The 20,231-nt window shown below is 38.9% G+C and overlaps 1 long non-coding RNA gene and 1 pseudogene across 4 annotated transcripts in view; both read left to right on the top strand.

Moving 5' to 3' along the window:
• The window catches only part of LOC143648133 (uncharacterized), a 97,691-nt gene that overhangs the window by 55,699 nt on the left and 21,761 nt on the right, over positions 1 to 20,231 (top strand). For 3 of the 4 annotated variants that reach the window (XR_013158413.1, XR_013158410.1, XR_013158411.1), the window contains one exon: positions 8,247 to 8,722. This is a non-coding gene — a long non-coding RNA (uncharacterized LOC143648133). Of the gene's footprint in view, positions 1 to 8,246; positions 8,723 to 20,231 lie in introns of those variants that run through there. The other variant, XR_013158412.1, reaches the window with a different exon arrangement.
• Positions 10,551 to 11,546, top strand: LOC143648803 (twisted gastrulation protein homolog 1 pseudogene; annotated as a pseudogene).

Genomic DNA, 20,231 nt, shown 5'->3' with positions numbered 1-20,231 from the left:
TGATGCAAGTAGAGCCTGGACTGGCTGTACTTTTTCCCTTGAGCATCTGAGAACCTCCACCTTCGACCTGCCCTGCAGGCCTCACTGCAAGCAGGCTGTGGGGGGATAGGCCTGGGTGGAGGGAGGATGCTCCCAAGCCATGCTTGTGTTCAACAATCTGTGCATGCCCAACTCTAAGTTTGGATATATCAGGGCTATACCACTCTTGAGGCCTCATCCTACTCTTTTTTTTTTCTATTGGTTTTAAAGGAGTTTTGTTGAGATATACTCACATACAATACAATCCATTGAAGGTATATAATTGTATGTAATCAATGGCTTTTAGTATAATCACAGAGTCAGACAGAGACAGATTTGGTGTGACCTGGAGTTAGTTTCTTGCCTCTCTGAATCTTGGTTTTCTCTTCTGGAAACCTAAAATGATAATTGAAGCTGCTTTGTCAGTTTGTTGCTAAAAGTGAATGAAATGCTGTGTACCAGCTTGAAACTGTTTTGTACTGCAGAAAAGCCATGTTCTTTTTTTTATTGATTAAACCAAACAACATGCAAACAGAAACATTCTTAATATATGAACATTCTGTACTTGATGTGCAATCAGTGGCTCACAATATCATAACATAGTTGTATATTCATCACCTTGATCATTTCTTAAAACATTTGCATCACTCCAGAAAAAGAAACAAAAAAAAGAGAAGAAACTCATATATACATACCCCTCACCCCTCCCTCTCATTTACTACCAGTGTTTCCCTCTACCTAATTTATTTTAATATTTGTTCCCCCTATTATTTATTTATAATCCACATTTTTTACTCATCTGTCCACACCATAGATAAAAAGAACATCAGAACAAGGCTTTCACAATCATATAGTCACATTGCAAAAGCTATTTCATTGTACAAACATTTTCAAGAAACATGGCTGCTGGAATACAGTTCTACAGTTTCAGGCACTTCCCTCTAGCCATTCTAATACACCACAAACTAAAAAGGGGATATATATATAATGTGTAAGAATAACCTCCAGGATAACCTCTCGACTCTGTTTGAAATCTCTTAGCCACTGACATTTCATTTTGTCTCACCTCTCTCTTCCCCCTTTTGGATGAGAAGGTTTTCTCAATCCCTTGATGCTGAATTCCATCTCATTCTAGGATTTTTGTCCCACATTGCCAGGGAGGTTTACACCCCTGGGAGTTTTGTCCCATTTAGAGGTGGGGAGGGTGGTGAGTTTGCTTGCTGTGCTGGCTGAGAGAGAGACAGGCCACATTTGAGCAACAAAAGAGGTTCTGTGGGGGTGAATCTTAGGCTTAATTTTAAATGGTTTTAGCCTATCTTTTGTGGGGATTAAGTTTCATATGAACAACCCCCAGATTGAGGGCTCGGCCTATTAATTTGGTTGTCCCTACAGCTTGAATATCATGCCTTCTCCAAATGGGGAAGTTGAATTTTCCCCCTTTCTTGCCATTCCCCCAAAGGGACTTTGCAAAGACTTATTTATTCACTGTTCAAATCACTCTGGGATTTATTGGGACATTACTCTGGATAAACCTACAAAATCTCATGCTCTATTCAAGGTTCCATGTTCTTATGGTGTTCAATTAAACTGTCCCTATAAGTTATATTATGTCCTACTCTTTTTGGTCTTTTCTATTGGTCCTTTAAAAATCTTCAGCTTTCAATAAGTGTAAAAGCTCAGGTGGAGTCACTGCCCAGAGCACTCTCTGAAGAGGAAAGGGGGGCCTCTGTTCTGCTCAAGGGCCACCAAGGCAAGGAGGGGGCTCCACACTGGGGGCTCCACACTGGGGGCTCCTGCACTGGGGGCTCCTTCACTGGGAGCTCCTGCACTGGGGGCTCCTGCACTGGGAGCTCCTGCACTAGGGTCTCCTGCACTGGGGGCTCCTGCATTGGGGGCTCCTGCACGAGGGGCTCCTGCACTGGAGGCTCCTGCACGAGGGGCTCCTGCACTGGGGGCTCCTGCACTGGGGGCTCCTGCACGAGGGGTTCCTTCACTGGGGGCTCCACAACCCCACTGCTCCAGGGTGGGAGAGACTCTGCCCCTCTACCCTGTAAAGGGGAGCGAATGAGTCAGCAGAGGTTGCCGGGAGAACCAGAGTACCTTTCAGCTGGTCAGGAAATACATATAAGGCAGGTGGTAGACTGTATGGAGAAAGCTCTGGGGAGCCCTTGGGGCCTAAAAGCCCATACCCTGCTTCCTTTTTAACCCTTTGTTGCATTTCTTCTTAAATCCCCACCAAGTCAGCTGACCCAGAAAACCCATCAGGACCTTAACTCATTACCTTTGACCCAATGCAAAACAAAGCCCACCTGCCCTGACTCCGCCCTTATAAGAGGGATGAATGGGCTAACTTCATTTTTATGACTACAAATCTCATTGTGGTTCCTAGAGCCCCAAACTATTCTGTTTTGTGAGTGATCTGACTTCCATCGTGCAGCAAAATGTTGAGCATCCGAATAAGATGCCTGATCTGAAAACTGACTCTGAGTTGCCTTTGACCCTGGAAAATGAAAGGGAGGGTCCCTGGATGTGGATGCCAGAGTGAGGCTAGCGTCTTAGGGCCCCCAGGAGATCCCTGGCTGCCTAGAAAAGCAGTGGGCCTGAAGTCTCAGGACAGACAGACAAAGCATGGCAAGCCACACCCTTCTTTCTCTGGACTTGATCTGTGTTGGCTCTTTGCAAGCATCTGCCTCGCTCAGTCTAATTCCTTCCTGCTCTTAAGGATCTCAGAAGCACAGAACTAGGTTCACCTAGGCTTTTTTAGAAACACACAGTCCACGAAAGCCTCCACTAATTTCCCTACATTTATTTTTAAGCTAATTCATTTAAATAAAACAAATAAACACCAGAAACCCATTCCCCAGTATGCCAATCTAAAACGGAGAAATAATCTACCTGTGCTTCTTTGGAAGCCCTGCCACTATTTCTTTTCATAACACTGATATGCAAGCTCTTAATAGAAAAGGATTTCGTAAATTAACTTTGTGTGAGGAAAACGATGTTCTCATTGCTGCAACACTCTCACAGGCACAGAATCAAAAGTGATGAAAATGGTGATTTCATTGAATATTTAATATCAATTTTCTTTTATTGGAAGGTTGGGTGGACTTCCCCTATGAAATATCTGGTCCCAGGCTTTTTGTGTGTGTCTGTGGGTGTGTGTGGGGGTGTTGATTACTGATTCAACTGCTTTATTAGTAATTGGTTTGTTGAGATCTTCTATTCTTGAATCAACAGAGGTAGTTTGTGTGGATTCTAATAATTTGTCCATTTGACATATATTATCTAATTTATTGGCATGCACTCACTCATAGTATACACTTATTTTTATTTCAGTGGAGTCAGTAGCAATGTTCCCCTGTTCATTTCTGGTTTTCATTATATGTATTTTCTCTCTTTTTTTTTTTCTTTGCAGTCTAGGTAAATGATTTAATGATTTTGATTCTGATGATCTTTTCAAAAGGACCGACTTTCTGTTTTGTTGATTCTCTCCATTTTTCTATTATACTTCATTTATCTCTGCTCTAATCTTTGTTATTTCCTTCCTTCTGCTTGCTTTGGGATTAGTTTGCTGCTCTTTTTCTAGTTCTTTGATTTTTGAGGTTAGGCCTCTGATTTTAAGTCTTTTTTCTTTTAAGCATTTAGAGCTATAAATTTGGCTCCCAGCTCTGCCTTTGCTGTATCCTATTAAGTTTTGGTGTGTGTATTTTCATTCTCCTTCACCTCAGGATATTTCTTAATTTCACTTCTGATGTCCTCTTTAAACCATTTGCTGTTTTAGAGTATGTTGTTTGATTTCCACATATTTGTGAAATTTCCCTTTCTCATTTCATTGTGGTCAAAGAATATACATTGTATGATTTCAATATTTTTTAATTTATTGAGACTTGTTTTGTGATCCAACATATGCTCTCTGCATTGGCCCTTGAGAAATATGGATTCTGTTTTCATTGTGTGCAGGGTTCTACATATGGCTGTTAGGTCAAGTTGGCTTTATATATCATTCAAGTCCTGCACTTCCTTACTGACCTTCTGACTAGATGGCCCATCTCTTATTGAGAGTAGTGTGTTAAAATTCCCTACTATTATTGTAGAACCATCTATTTCTGTCTTTGAACTGACAGTATTTGCATCACATATTTTGGGATTCTGCTGTTGGGTGCATACATATTTGTAATTATTACATCTATCTGTTGAATTGTTTCATTTATCAGTATTGTGGCAGTTTGAAAGGATTATGTGCCCTAGAAAAGCCATGTTTAATCCTGATCCATCTTGTGGTGGCAGCTATTTTTCTTAATCTCTATTCAGTACTGTGGGTTGGAAGCTTGATTAGATTATCTCCATGGAGATGTGACTCACCCAATTGTGGGTATTAACATTTGATTAGAGGGAGATGTGTTTCCATCCATTCCAGGTTGGTCTTGATTAGTTTATTGGAATCCTTTAAGAGAGGAAACATTTTGGAAAAAATGTCAGAGCCACAAAAGTGAAAGTCCATGCAGCCAGAGACCACTGGAGATGAAGAAGGAAATCAACCGCTCTTCCCCCACCTCTTTTTTTTTTATCATTCTGCCAGTTTCTGCCTTTTGACTGGAGAGTTTAATCCATTTACATTTAAAGTCACTACTGATAATACAGGTCTTTCCTCTGCCATTTTTCTATTTAACATTTATAAGTCTTATACTTTATTTATCCCTCACTTCCATCAAACCTATTTTTATATTTATTTGCCTTCTTGTATTGTACCACATTGAGTGCCTTCTCATGTCTATCTATTTTTTGTGTGTGTGTGTATGTGTGGTTACCATAGGGTTAAAATTTAACACTTTAAATATATAACGATTATATTTGGTTTGATACCAACTTAGTTTCAAAAGCATGCACATATACTTTTCCTATTCCCCCATCCCCTACCATTTTTTTTTACTTGTCACCACTTATATCTTTATATGCCATATGTTTGGAAACCTAGACTTATCATTACTTTTTATGCATTTTCATTTTAGCACCATAATTTATCAACTTTTTCCTCCCACTCTTCCCTGGATGCTGTACAGTGTTCTTCTGGCCTCTAGAGTTTCAAAATAATTATTTTAGGCAGCTTTCTACTGATATCTCTTGATCCACCACTTTCAGACATCAACCACTTCCTTTCCATCATGGCAGCAGGTGTAAGACATAACCAGACCTTAGCTAGATTCATTGTCAGAACAGAACTATGGACCTGATGGACCTGATAGGCCTGATGGACCTGGCGACCTGTTGGTCCTGATGACCATATAGACATAATGGGCTTGTGGACCTTATGAACCACAGGACCCTTAGAGCACTCCCCCCTACCAAAAACCAGGTGCAAACTCAACATCTCCCACCTGGGTGTCCTCCAAAGACCAAAAAGTATCCTCCAGATAAGTCCTCCAGAGATTGATCTTGATTGTCCTCTAGTGATCATAAGCTCCCTAACTGCTCATATACAGCAAATTCCACCAGTAAATAGACTCCTGAGAGCTACTGGGAGTGGCAAGAACAAAAAAGGATTTCACCACTTGGCCATCCCACCTTTTCCTGACTTTGAATGTGGCCATGATACCTAAGGCAAGCATCTTGATACTATAAGATGACAATGCAAGGAATGAAGCCTCTACTGATTCTCACTGAAATGTGGGGGCATTTATACTTCTTTCAAGTATAATTTCCGCATAGAATGAGTCTCTTTTAACAAAGAATTCTTCTGTGTTCTACTATCACTCACCAATACCCAATGTATTAGTTTTTTAAAGCTGCTGAAAGCAGCTTATCCCTTATAGGAATATGGGAAGCACCAAATGCTTCTGATTCAGTGTTTCAGAACTTTGTTTATGTGGGTTTTTTTGCTAAGATTTGCCTTTCAGTAAATAGTTTCTGCTATTATTTTTCCAATGAGAAAACTATGTGTCAAAGTTTCTTTAGGTTGTTCTTGAGCCATAAAAATAGTCATACTTTTGTTAATTTCATGTTCTCAAAGGATACATCAAGGAATAACACTTAATGCATCAGTTTTTTGTCCCAGTTTTGTTGTTGAAGACTCTCCATTTAATGGGATGTGAGGGAATTCACTCAGGGAAGAGGGGACAGCTGCCTCCCCTTACCCATTGCATGTTTGGGCTGCAGTGTTGTCTGAAGCCTGACACTCACAGGCAGACCTGTGCTTGGATGACCTTAATGAAAGAGGATTTTGTGAATTCTCCAGAAAGCAATCAGCCTGCATGATTCCCAGAGTCACATTATAGCAGTTGTAACTCTTCAAGATGAAAGAGGAATTTCTCAACAATTCTTCATTTAGAAATAAAATCAACCAATCATCTGTTTTTACTTTTTAAAAGTAAATAGTTGTTTAAAGATACTTTATTAATTTTACAGAGTGGAGTATTAAAAGTTAGAAGCACTTTATATCATTTGCCAACTGTTGAAAAACAGATTTAATTTCACTGTTAGCCTAAAGGATAATTTAAATTTCATCCATAGCCTGTTCAAATAAGTAGCATTTAATTAAATAGAAGCAATTATACAAATGACATTCTAATCTAAAAAATGCTAAACTACCAAATGGTAATGTGGGTACAAGTTCTTGCACATATCAACACTCCTATATCCTTGAATGTGAGAAATTCTAATTTCAGGTGAGTTTTTCTGTTGGAAAAAAATGTTACACTTATGGAATTATAAAAAGCCATTTGGCATTTGAAGACAAGTATTTTAAGTAAATTGATCTAATAATAACTACCCACTGCATTTATAAAACCTGTTAACTAAAGGCGCCTCATTCATTTTTAAATCCATGGCTGCATACCTCTGGATTTAAGGAGCTGGCATGAAGTGATTTAGATCCCAAATTGTAGCAGAAGCAAAAATGTGGTTGCTCAAGGCTCAAACCCCACTTTTCTCAGACTGGTGGCTGTGATGGTTGAGTGAATGCTGCTTCAAATCCTGGTTTTCAGAAAGAATAACTATGGGTCATTTCAGGTAGGAATACATGGAACAGACTTTTGGTGGAAATTAAGTGGTTCTGGAACATTTTATTTTATTTATGTTTGCCTTTGGAATATAAAATGGAAGTTTCTTTTTCTCTAAAAGCAAAATAATTAAAGAATCATTACTTCTGAGTTTCTGAGGCATAAGATGCTGTTTCTGCTTGCTCCTTGTCCTTGAACCCCATGGAGGAGTGAAGGAAGAAGCTCTGGAGCTTTGGCCCAGCAGAGTCCTCTGGGCCCCACCTTCCACACTTACTGGACGTGCAGCTGCATTTTCGCCTCCTCCTTTCACGCTCCATCAATCACACTCATTAAACTCCCAAACCTTCTAATCCACAGACACCACCTTAAATCCTTTTCCAAGTCTGTAACTTTTCTCTAATCATCTCGGGAACTCTCACTTTTTTACCTTCTCCTTCTATTTCTTCCTTATAAGCACACTAACAAAAGGAAAACATCTATCATGTTGACGTGATCTAAGGGTAGTCCCAGTTATAGGTCTGTAGAAGGAAACGTAATTTAAATATTACATATCATTCAGAGCTGGGACTCCCTTGAATGTCGGTACATTGCACTTTCCAAACCAGCCCCAGGTCTCCATCTGTCACTCAGGAGAGGCCTGTCGCTCCTGCTGCATATCGAGGGTTCGGCAGGGAGCGCTTCGGCTGCCTGGACGTGCCCCGGTGTCCTGCCTGACCGCAGGCTCCGTGAATCCACACCACACCGCACCACCCACTGCGAGAGCGGGGTGGGGTGGGGTGGGGGGAGACACGACGACGACGACGACGACAGACGGGCGGCGGAGGAGGCACCGAGGTGAGTACCACAGCAGGTGGTGCCGCGCAGCCCCTCAAGGCCCCCTCTGTGTGGGGGGGGAGTGATGGAATTTCATCAGAAAACACAGAACAGCGCTGGCTGCCGAGCAAATCCCCAATTTGTTTGCGCTGCTATTTTTCCTTCCGTTTAATTGGAGATTTAACATTACTGACATATGAAATGTTTCTCTTCCTTTTATGTCGTTGGAACCTTATGAGTGCTAACTTCTGTTATTCAGTGTAGGTGTGGAGTGGGCATGTCTGAGGCCCACATGGGTGACGCCTGGGAGGGCTGAGTGGGATGTCCTAGGACTCTCTGCAGAGACAGGTTCCCAGGGCTGGGGCCAGCAGACGCGAAGTGACCTTGGCCACTGAAGTTTTCTTTTGTTTTTTCTTGAAGGCGCACACAACACACCTGGCCCCACCATCCTGCAGCCTGGTTAGGAAGGATGCTCTCTCTCTATGGCCAGAAAGTGTCTTCTGGAGCTGCCACCATTACAGCCATGAGGGAGAAGCCAGAACATGGGAGAAGACAGTGCTGAGAAAACCGCTGAGAATGGGATTTGAGCCCAAATGATGCCTAACGGTAAGAGTCCTGGATGTGCCAGCCTCATCTTGTCCCCTACATTTGTCACCTATTAAGTTAGGATTCCCTTATTATAACCCGGTGCATCACAACTCTATCTGGCATTCTTTACATTTTCACATTTTCCTATCTACAGAATTTGTCTGCTTAGATGTGGTAAATCCTCAAAGTCATAAGGCAGTAGACACAAAATCACAACATATTTTCATTAAGCATATTCTATGGGGTGGCTGATGTCTCTAGTTGCAAATTCTTGGTCTGTTTCTAAGAAGTAGACCACCTTTTATTTCACTTTTATGTTTAGTAAGAAAATGTAAGAAATAGAATATTGATGAGTACAGTATATGTATGACTCAGATAATTTACATTATTCAATTTTAAGAATAACATTAAATTATTAAACATGTTAAATTAGAAATAATCTATTTTTGCCATTTCTAAAAAATTGAACATTTTAATAAGTAAATAAGGACTTCTAATGTCAGCATAGTGAAGTGCTTGCACAAGTCATCACAAATATAACAACTATAAAATCTGCACCATATACCCAAAATACCTATTAAGAGGCACTGAAAAAATCTAAAAGCTGACACAGCCAGAAAAGAGTTTTCTCTGAAGAAAACAAAAACAAAAACAAAACTTAGTCTGGAAGCTGTAAGCATTACAATTTGTAACTGTTTTGCAAACTACCAGGCTATAGCTTCAGGGAGGGGGAAGCCAATGTGGTTTAGCAGCTTGAGGCTGGAGGTTTAACAGAGATTACATGGAAATTTAAAGAGAAAACCCTGGAAACAAACAACAAACAAAAATCAGAAAAAGTGAGACTAAAAATCTCTATGTAAAATCTGTCCAAATACTTGATGGGTCGCCAAAATATGCAGGCACAGGGAAAACCACTGAGAGAGTCAAGTTAATAAGAGTTAGCAGCTGTGGCTTTTAGGATTGAGAATTTACCAGCTATTGCATATTGTAGGAGATTGAGTTTTCAGTTTAGGTCCAGACAAGTTAAGTATATTCTAGAACAAGAATCAACTATCCTCTGAGGAATTCAACAGAAATAACAGTCTCTAAAATTTATTACCTGCAATGTTCATTTCAACCAAAAGATACTGGAAATAAAGAAACAGAAAAATGTGACCCATAATCAGGAAACAGTTATTCAATGAAAATTCATTCCAGGTGCCTCCAGATGTATGAATTAAGTTGTATGGATTTGAAAGCAGCTATTGAAAATATGTTTTTACAAAATTGAAGGGAAAAATGGTCTTAATGAGGAATCTCTATGAATACATGGAAACCATAAAACAAAGGAAATACAAGATATGAAATGTATAGTAATTTAAGTGAGTCATTTACTAGATAAACTCAGTAGCAACATGGAAATAGAGAAAGACCAGAAATGCCTTGAGTTTTCTAAAGGGAATTTACTAAGTTATAAGTTTACAGGTCTAGGGCCATAAAAATGTTCAAACTAAGGCATCCAGAGAAAGATACCCTGATTTAAGAAAAGGCCAATGACTTTCTAGGTTTCTCTGTCAGCTGAGAAGGTACCTGGCAATGTCTGCTAGTTTTCTCTCCCACCTTCTCATTTCCAATGGCTTCCCAGGGCAGTTTCTTCCTGCATCTCCAAATGTCTGTCTGTGTCAGCTCTGAAGCTTTTTCCAAAATAGCCCCCTCTTAAAGGACTCCAGTAAGTGGATTAAGACCCACCTTGAACGGGTAGAGACACATCTTCATGGAAACAATTCAATCAAAAAGGCCCCACCTAACAATACTAAAACAGGATTAAAGAACATAGCTTTTCTGGGATATACAACAGTTTCAAACTGGCACAGACAGTAACACTTCTTTATCAGGGGTATAACATATAGATATCGATGAGATGGCATTGGCACTAAAGATAGTGGGAGTGTCCTTATTAATTACCTGAAGTAATTTAATATTGACTCTAGGTAGACTATCATAAATTAAAAGATGGTGCTTTTATCTCTGCATCACTGCTAAAAATTGGAGGGAGATGTGGCTATAAAAAGATGTTTACAGAGGTATTACAATGGGACACTAAAGCAATGAATTAATAAAGTGAAGGGCATAAAAAACAGATTTGGAGGATAAGGGATGAGGCAGAGGCCAGAGAGGGAGGAGTTTCCTCTTCAGAGGCTGGGGCTCCTGGGTGAGGCTGCGCCTCAGCAGTGGGAGGGGGCATGGAGGGGGGGAGGGGTGTGGACCACCTGGGGGGGCAACCCAGCCTCCCTCTTGTTCCAGACCTGACTCCCTGTGCCACTGAAGTGTAACAAAGTGCTCTGTGCTAGAGACATGAGCAGATGTCTCATTCAAGAGCTCAGTGGTGCTGGCTTGGAGAAGGAAACTGTTGCTGTTGTAAAGAGTCTGTGCTTTGTTAAGTGCTCTTTGGGTTGAGTGTTGCAATTCGTTGGAACAAGCAATCCTTGAAAATATAGCAACAGGCCTTCAGCTTCCAAGAGCAAGGTGGAAGGAGCTGCTCTCTTCTGTACATTCACAAAGGAGGCCGGCAGTTAAGTTGGAGCCTTGCTTCCTTTCCTGTTGTAGAAGAACTTTCACATCATGAGACTCTGGTACCTGTTTTGGAAACTGTGCACCAGCCACATCACCAAAATGTGTCTATTCCTGGCAACAGTGTTGGTACACCTTGTTCCAGTGAGTAAGAACACATGTGCACTGTGCTTTACTTTGATGACTGCAAGTCCATACATCAGTGTAAAACACCCTGCAAGTTGAGGGGGTGACCAAATAATGATGTACCAAAACTCTGCTGCCAGTGCTTCCACTGTGGCAGAGAAGCTACCAAATGCATGAAATGCATATTCCAAAGAAGCAAAGGAAATGCAAACCAAAGGAATGTGGTCAGAAAGAAGAGGATGAGAAATTATTCTGTGAGGTCTTCTGGTGGCATCAGAATGCCTGCGGTTTAAGATGTAAAGAATTTAGAATGACTTGCTTTAAAAATATGACATATGCAGTGGTTTGTTAGATTGTAGTCCTATAACTGCTTTTACTGACCCCTTTTCCCAGTAGCAATAAACCCTTTCCTTTGAATACATGTACAATTTTGGTCATAAAAAGAGGCAAGTGCGTAGAGGACTCTTTGAAGTGTTCAAGGTTTCTGCTGTAACGACAGATGTATTTTTTTTGTAGTTAACTCACAGCCGCCGGTTTTGAATGCTGGTAGAAACATGTTAAAGGAAGTTGTGATTTCTTCAACTTAACATTTCTCCGAGCTTTTATAGTTGTGTGCCATTGATGACTTTGTATTTTATTATCCTTTCTAAGAATAGGGCAGATGCTCAAATATATCGCTACCAGAGCTCACATCAAAATCAGCATAAAAAGCTTCCTTTCAACATCTTTTATGTTCATTTTAGAAAGTAAACGCTTACGTTATTCTGCTAGTTGAAATGTACATGCTGACAAAGCTTCAGAAAAATGTTTCATTCTCTTCCACCATCCCTTCCTAGAGAGATTTGGAGGTGGTGATAAAGATTCTTTACCAGGAATATCAGGGTGCTGCTATGAAATGGCCTTAAAACCACTGCTAGTAATGACTTACTAGTCACTAGGAAGTTAGAGCATTTCTTCTGCTAGAACTCTAGGAATGTGGAATGGCTGCTCAATCAGCTATAACTGGAGAACCAGAGAAATGGCCACAGCCAGCTGTGGGGAAGATACAGCTGAAAGCTGAAGCTAGGCTGGAAGGTGAGAAGGCTTGCTTAAAATCAGTGGATAGTTGAAAGACTAAATATAAAAGGCTCTTTCTCATAAGACAAGTGCTCGCATGGCTTTTCTCTAGTTTTTTCCTACAACATCTAATTGCTACTGAAACTGTACACATAATAGTGGTACCAAGTCAAATGAGAATTCAAATAATATCTAGTCTGTATTTATACAGGATGTTATAAATGTAAAAGAGTCTTAATTAGAAGTATGACTTCTAGCATTTCAGAAAACAAAATAAAATATTTGAATACTTAAATAATTATTTATAAATCAAAATAGGGAAAAGAAACAAATGCTTTTCTTAAAATGAGGTAAATATAAATAAGGCACAGTTTTAAAGTTTATTTTTGAAGAGTTTCTAATCTATTTCACATTCCAAGAGTATATGTTTATTGTACTTCACATGACCTATCACATGTAAAATTATGCATTTTTCTTTGTCACAATAAACGAGAAAAATATTTTAATAAAAATTTAAACAAAAGGGAAAAAAGCAGATGAGATCACTGGAAAATGACTAGCAAAATGTCAAAATTAGACACAACCATATCAATAATTGCATGAAATGTAAATGAACTAAGCGCCAGTTAAATGTAGAATTTGTCAGTCTGGATAAAAGAAAATTAAGTACCACCTCTATGATATCTGTTCTTTCTGATATGATAAAGACTCACCATTTGTATTAGTTAGGGTTCTCTAGAGAAACAGAATCAACAGGGAACACTTGCAAATATAAAATTTATAAAGGTGTCTCACATGACCACGGGAACACAGAGTCCAAAATCCATAGGGCGGGCTGTGAAGCCAATGATTCCGATGGAGGGTCTGGACAAACTCCAAAGGAGAGGCTTGCTGGTGGAAGCAAGAAGAGAGCTTGTCTCTTCTGAATCCTTCTTAAAAGGCTTCCCATGATTAGATTGAGCATCACTAATTTCAGAAGACATGCCCCTTGGCTGATTACAAATGGAATCAGCTGTGGATGCAGCTGACATGATCATGATTTAATTCTATGAAATGTCCTCATTGCATCAGATAGGCCAGCACTTGCCCAACCAGACAAAAAGGTACCACCACTTGGCCAAGTTGAATGTGACCATGACACCATCTTTTTTTAGTATTACAATTTGCAGAATCTTTTTGCATTCAGTTTATTTGTGCCTATACATTGAAAATGTGACTATTATAGACATCATAAAGAGATAAAAAGCATATTACATAGAGATAAAAAGTATAGGGTGGGCCACGGTGGCTTAGCAGGCAGAGTTCTTGCCTGCCATGCTGGAGACCCGGGTTCAATTCCCGGTGCCTACCCATACACAAAAAGAAAAAAAAAATAGTACATTACATAGAGGGTATAGGGTTGGTTCAGTGGTAGAATGCACACCTTCCAAGCAGGAGACCTGGGTTCGAATCATGGACCATGCACCCACCCCCCACACACAAAGTATATTACATAGAAAAGGTACACTTCATAGTGATGCAGGGACTATACATTAGTTTAATATAAAATTGCATATGTATTTATACCTCATAACAGTGCTTCAAATACATGAAATAAAAACTGACAGAACAAAAAAGAAAATTATAATGATTACTGGAGATTTTAAATTTTTTGTGTGTGTATGTAGTATATCATATATACAAAGCAAAGACATAAAAAAACAATAGTTTTCAAAGCACTCTTCAACAAGTAGCTACAGGACAGATCCCAGAGTTTGTTGGGGCTACCATACAATCCTCTCATATTTTCCATTGAACTGTTCCAGAATATAGGAGGCCAGAATGCTTAAATATTTTTTTATCATCACAACCTTTTTTTCCTTCTTTTTTTGTGAAAAGTAACATATGTACAAAGAAACTATAAATTTCAAAGCCCCACACCACAATTATCTGTAGAACACATTTCAGAGTTTGACATGGGTTACAATTCCACAATTTTAGGTTTTTACTTCTAGATGCTCTAAAATACTGGAGACTAAACGAGATATCAATTTAACTATTCAACATTTAGATTCATTTGCTAAATCCTTTCTTCTTTGTATAACTCCACCATCACCTTTCCATCCCCCTCTTTAGGGGTGTTTGGACTATGGCAATTCTAGATTTTTTGTATTGGAAGGGTCTGTCACTAATATGGGGTAGGGAGATGAAACTATTCAATGTTCAGGAGAAGCTGGGCTAAGTTTCAGGAGTTATCTGGACCAGGGACCCATCGGAGGTTGTAGGTTTCTGGAAAGTTATTCTAGTACCTGGAACCCTTGTGGATTCTTATAAATTGCCCTAGGTGTTCTTTAGGATTGACTGGAATGGTCCTGGTTGGGGGTTGGCAGATTATGATAGGTAGCAAGGTCTACCTGAAGCTTGTGTAAGAGTAACCTCCAGAGTAGCCTCTTGACTGTATTTGAACTCTCTCTGCCACTGATACTTTATTAGTTATACTTCTTTCCCCCCTTTTGGTCAGGATGGAATTGTTGATCCTTTTGTTCAGGATGGAATTTTTGATGGCGTCAGGTCTGGATTCATCCCTGGGAGTCATCTTCCACGTCACCAGGGAGACTTTCACCTCTGGATGTCATGTCCCATGTAGGGGGGAGGACAATGATTTCACTTGCAGAGTTGGGTTTAGAGAGAGTGAGACACATCTGAGCAACAAAAGAGGTCCTTCAGAAGTAGTTCTTAGGTATGCTTAGAAGTAGTCTAAGCTTCTATGCTATCTATGTAATTACTGGAGATTTTAATAATCTCTCAGTAATTGATGAATAAACTAGATAAATGGTTAAGTAAGGATACTGAAGATCCAAATGCCTCTACTAACCATCATTATTAATTGACATTAACAAAGCACTTCACCTAAAAACTGAAAAATGATCTGCGGTGGTTTGAAACTGTACGTATCTCAGAACATCATGTTCTTAAAGTGAATCCATTCCTGTGGGTGTGAATGTATTGTAAATAGGGTCTTTTCATAAGGCTCCTTCAGTTAAGGTGTGGCCCAGAGTGGGTCTTAATCCTCTTCCTGAAGTCCTTTATAAATGGGATCATGGACCATAAAGAGAGAGAGAGTGAGAGAGACAGACAGAGAAAGAGAGAGAGAAAGCCTTGAAAGCAAGAGGCTGAAAACTATGAAACCCAGAAGAGAAGGGAGAGACCAGCAGCCACTGCCATATACCTTACCATATGAGAGTGGAGTCCAGGGTCAGCAGCAGCTGGTCCTTGGGGGAAAAACATTATCTTGATGATGCTTAGATTTGAACATTTTCACATTTTAAAATGTAAGTTTGTAAGTTAATAAATTACCATTATTAAAACCCAGCCTATTTCATGGTATCTGCTTTCAGGAACCTAGTAAACTAAAACAGATTTTGGTACCAGGATTGGGGTGCTGTGATTTGCAAACACAAAATATGTTGGAACAGCTTTTGATATGGATAAGATTCTGGAAGAATTATAATATGTTTGAAAGGAAAGGCCTAGAATGCTTTGAAGAGACTATTTGTAGAAATATGGTTGCTGAAGTTACTCCTAATAAGGCTTTAGACAGAAATGATGAATGTGGAAGAAAGGTGACCCTTGTTTTAAAGTAATGGGGAATTTGGCAAAATGGAGTCCTGATGTTGGATGGAAGATAGAATTTGAAAGTGATGAGCTTGGATATTTAGCTGAGGAAATTTCCAAACTAAATGTGGAAACTGCTGCCTAGGTTCTCCTAGCTGCTTACAATAAAATGTGACAGGAAAGGGAGAAGCTGAGAACTGAACTTCTACACACAAAGAAACCAGAAATTCATGGTTGGGACAATTTTGACCTTCCAGAAAATGCATTCCCAGAGAGAAGTGTTCCATGTGAAGGTCGAACTGAAAATGGAGCTAGTCCTATTCACACCTGGGAGAGTTATCATGATTGCATGGGCATTTTAGATGCAATCACTAGCATGTTTTCTTAAAAGATATTTCACAGTTTTTCATTTACTATCATGCTGACTGATAGGAGAACATTATAACAATATCTTTAATGTTTTCTTCAAAGAAAAGAAATCCTTACTGCTTTAAACAAACAAATATAAACTTCAATTTCAAGAAATATTATTAACAAGTTTCAGTTTCATTTGATCTAGTCCTTAGGATTAGTTCTTCAGTTCAAGTAAGGAAAACATGCACTGCTTTGCCTTAGATTTAAAAGTATTGATGCTGTGAGTTTGAGAACCTAAAATGCTTGTAAATAGAATAGCATTAACCAAAGCAACCTAAGCCTTAAAGCAGATGTTTTCATATAAATTTTTCATATCTCAATTGTTGTAATATTTTATATGTTGATAATTATTTTTGCAACACATTATGAAAACCATATCTCCATGGTAAAAATAATAGGCTACATAGTCAAGAAGTGGGGTTTGAAATTGCTTTCACCATGATTGCTGTTTGAACTTGGATCAAGTAGGCAGAAAGATGGGATAAAGACAATGAGCACCTAGGGAAATTAGGAAGCCAGCTCCAAGCAGAATATAAAGGAACAAAATACCGATGCTCACACACAATTTGGGGGTGGGGCAGAAACAGAACACATGAGGGTATGCATGTGATTCCACTGACAAGTCCAGGGACAAGCAAAGATAATCCACCGTGATTGGCAAGAAGTGGGCAATGCAACTCTGGGTGATGGAAATGCTTGGTGATTCATTCAGGTGGTGGTTGTGTGGGAAGAAACAGCTGGGAAACTCATTAAACTGAAGGCATAAGGTTGTGCATTTAGATGCCTATAAATATACCTCCTTAAAGCAAAGAGGTATTCAGAAGCAGGCCACTCCCACTGTTGTTGATGCTTGAGGCAAGAGTGCAAATACAGGACTCCACATCATATGTCCAAATGTTTAAAAGGTCCAAATCAATAAAGCAAGGTGGAATAATATAAGCTCTATCTCCCTCTAAACAGCACTAGGTCTGGCCTCACAGGAGTTAATGCTTGCAGGAATCAGTGCCTCATAGCAGGAGCATTGAGGTGATGAGAAGCTGGTTATGACTTCCATGATGCAAAATATTGGAATTCTCCTTTATTTCTGATTTCTGAGCACAGACAGTGATGTGATATTTAATGGCCATGCTTGTCCACTCATAAAGTCATCACTGAGTAAATGAATTGATTATTGAAGGATATTAAAGCACCAACTCATCCTAAAACAAATCAACAAAACACAAAAACATACTTTATGTGCAGTTAAGTGCATGTCTTCAAATTTAATTGATACAATTTTGAATTAAAATATTTAATTATACAAGCTGTTACAAGGGCTTCCTTCATCATAAGCCTACAATAGTGAAAAAAAATAATCTGAAACAGAGAAACCTAGACAAATGAGGAAGTCCTTATCATTTGGATTTAAATATCCTTTGATTCAGTACATTTGAATTTACACAATATGCACGATACTGTTGAAATGGGACTAATGTGGTCCAGCTACTACTTTGAATGAGACCCAGGGATTGTGTGTATTCTGCAGTTTAAAGCTAAGAGAGCAGCACCATTTACTTTCTTTTATTTTTATGTAGGCAACTTACTGGGAGCAGGCAGAAAGGGACATGGCCACATCATGCACTTTGGGTTATTGGTAGCAATGACCTTTCTTGGAAATGTTTTCAGTGCTTCAGAGACCTATTTTTTAAGTTTAGTAAAGACCAATTTAACTTTAAAAAGTACTGAAGAGAAGACACCACTATGGATACACCTAGGTGACATCTACAAATCTTCAGCTTTGTCCGTAAACTAAGAAAAATTGTACCCTCGTACACTATTTGCTGCCACACTAGAAACTGTTTCTAAAACCCATGACTGATAAAAAACATAAGAGAGTAATCATACATGAAGTTTCACATGTTTAAATCTTAGCCAGACTTTTCACAATAAATTAAACATATATCTAATATGTCTCCCATACTTTTCAAGTTCCAAATTCTGTTTCCATTCCTGAACCCCTGAATTCTTTCCTCCTCAGCATCAAGACCATGTGCTGAATATTTCATTGGGAATTCATGATCTTTTTTCCCAAACCACTTGTTCTGAGTTTCTTTCTTTCCTGTTCCAAATTACTACCACTTTGGAACAGGCCTCTTCTAGACCTATAATTTCACAATGTTGGAATAGGGTCTGATTCATCTCTCTTTATTCTCTTTTTTCAATAAAATTCACAAGAGCTGCCACTTCTCCAGCTGAAACCCCCTGGGTTCTGAGTGGTATATATTTTTGTTGCAATGTCTGTCACTCCCTTCAGTTTTGCCAATGTTTGCCTCGTCTACTTGGGAGCTTCTTGATTGGGAGCATAAACATTTATGATTGTTATTTCTTCTTGGTTAATTGTTCCCTTTATTAGTATGTAGTGTCCTTCTTTGTCTCTTACTGTGTCTTTACATTGAAAGTCTATTTTTCTGAATTAGGATAGCTACTCCTGCTTTCTTTTGGTTACAGCTTACATGGAGCATATTTTTCCATCCTTTCACTTTCAACTTATTTGTGACCTTGGGTCTCATGTGAGTCTCTTAGAAGCAGCATATGGCTGGATTGCATTTTAAACCCATTCTGCCAATTTTTATCTTTTAATTGGTGAGTTCAGTCTATTAACATTCAGAATTATAACTGAAAAGGCATTTCTTGAATCTGCCATCTTATCCTTTGAATTGTAGTTGTCAGATCTCTATATTCTTTTTCCTCTTTCTCTTTTTATCCTTTAAGTTCTTAGTGGTACTCTTCAATTCTGTTCCACACCTCTCTCTATTGTCTTTCTTTTCAGCTGACAGAACTGCCCTTAGTATATATTGTAGAGCCAGTCTCTTGTTGACAAATTCCCTCAACATTTGTTTGTCTGTGAAAATTTTAATCTCTCCTTCACTTTTGAAGGACAGTTTTGCTCAGTACAGAATTCTTGGCTGGAAGTCTTTCTCTTTCAGGATCTTAAATATACCATACCATTGTCTTCTTACCTTTATGGTGCCTGTTGTGTAGTCCAAACTCAGTTTTATATGGTTTCCCTTTGTATGTAGTAGATCATTTTTATCTCACTACTTTCAGAATTTTCTAATTCTCTTCAACATATGACAGACTGATGATCTGTGTCTTGGAGTAGACTTATTTGGATTTATTTCATTTTGGGTTCATTGGGATTCTTTTATAAAGTTTGGGAAGTTTTCTCCCATTATATCACCAAATAATCTTCCTAGCACTTTACTCTTCTCTTCTCTTTCTGGGACACCAATGATTCTTATATTGTGTGCTTTGTTTTGTCCATTATTTCCCTGAGATATAATTCAAAATTTTCCATCTTTTTTGCCATTTACTTTTTTTGCATGTTTGAAATCAGTCATCCTGTACTCTAGCTCACTTAGTCTTTCTTCTGCCTCTTCAAATCTGCTGTTGTGTGTCTTTAATATATTTGTGGTTATCTTTAATCTCTGTGATATCTACAATTTTTCTATTTATTTTTCCATGTTCTTCTTTATGCTCCTCTACAGTCTTCTTGATCTTCTTTTTATCATTAGCCAACCCACTGATTTTATTTAGTACAGTTATATGAACATCTTTGATTAGTTGTTCAAAGGATGACACATCATTAGTTGTATCTCCTTCCCTATTTTAATTCGGTCATTAGGGTGGGCTATAACTGTCTGCATCTTCATGTGCTTTGTGATTTCTGTTGCCTTCAGGGAATGTAATTATCTTGATAGAGTTACTATCCTTGCCTCCATTACCCTGCCTGTGCACTCCTGAGGGCTCTAAGCCTCTTTGAAAGGGGCATATTATGCAGTTTGCACCCACTGGATGGTCTTCACTTGTCTACACCTCAATTCCTCAACTTATGCAACCAGAGCCTCCCTATGTGTTGTAGAAGACCCTCTCTGGTCACTTAACCCCTGGAATTGATATACTGGTCATTTTTATGTCACTTCTCTAGTTATTCCTTGAAGCTGGGGTGAACTTGACATATCCTATTCCATCATCTTCCTGGAAGCCTCAGCATTTATATTTTATCCTCCATGGATTGTTCATACAGTTTAGGCTTAA

The sequence above is a fragment of the Tamandua tetradactyla genome, chromosome 10 (genome assembly GCF_023851605.1).
Source record: "Tamandua tetradactyla isolate mTamTet1 chromosome 10, mTamTet1.pri, whole genome shotgun sequence".
Taxonomy (NCBI): Eukaryota; Metazoa; Chordata; class Mammalia; order Pilosa; family Myrmecophagidae; genus Tamandua; species Tamandua tetradactyla.
This window is presented reverse-complemented; position numbering and strand designations above follow the sequence as displayed.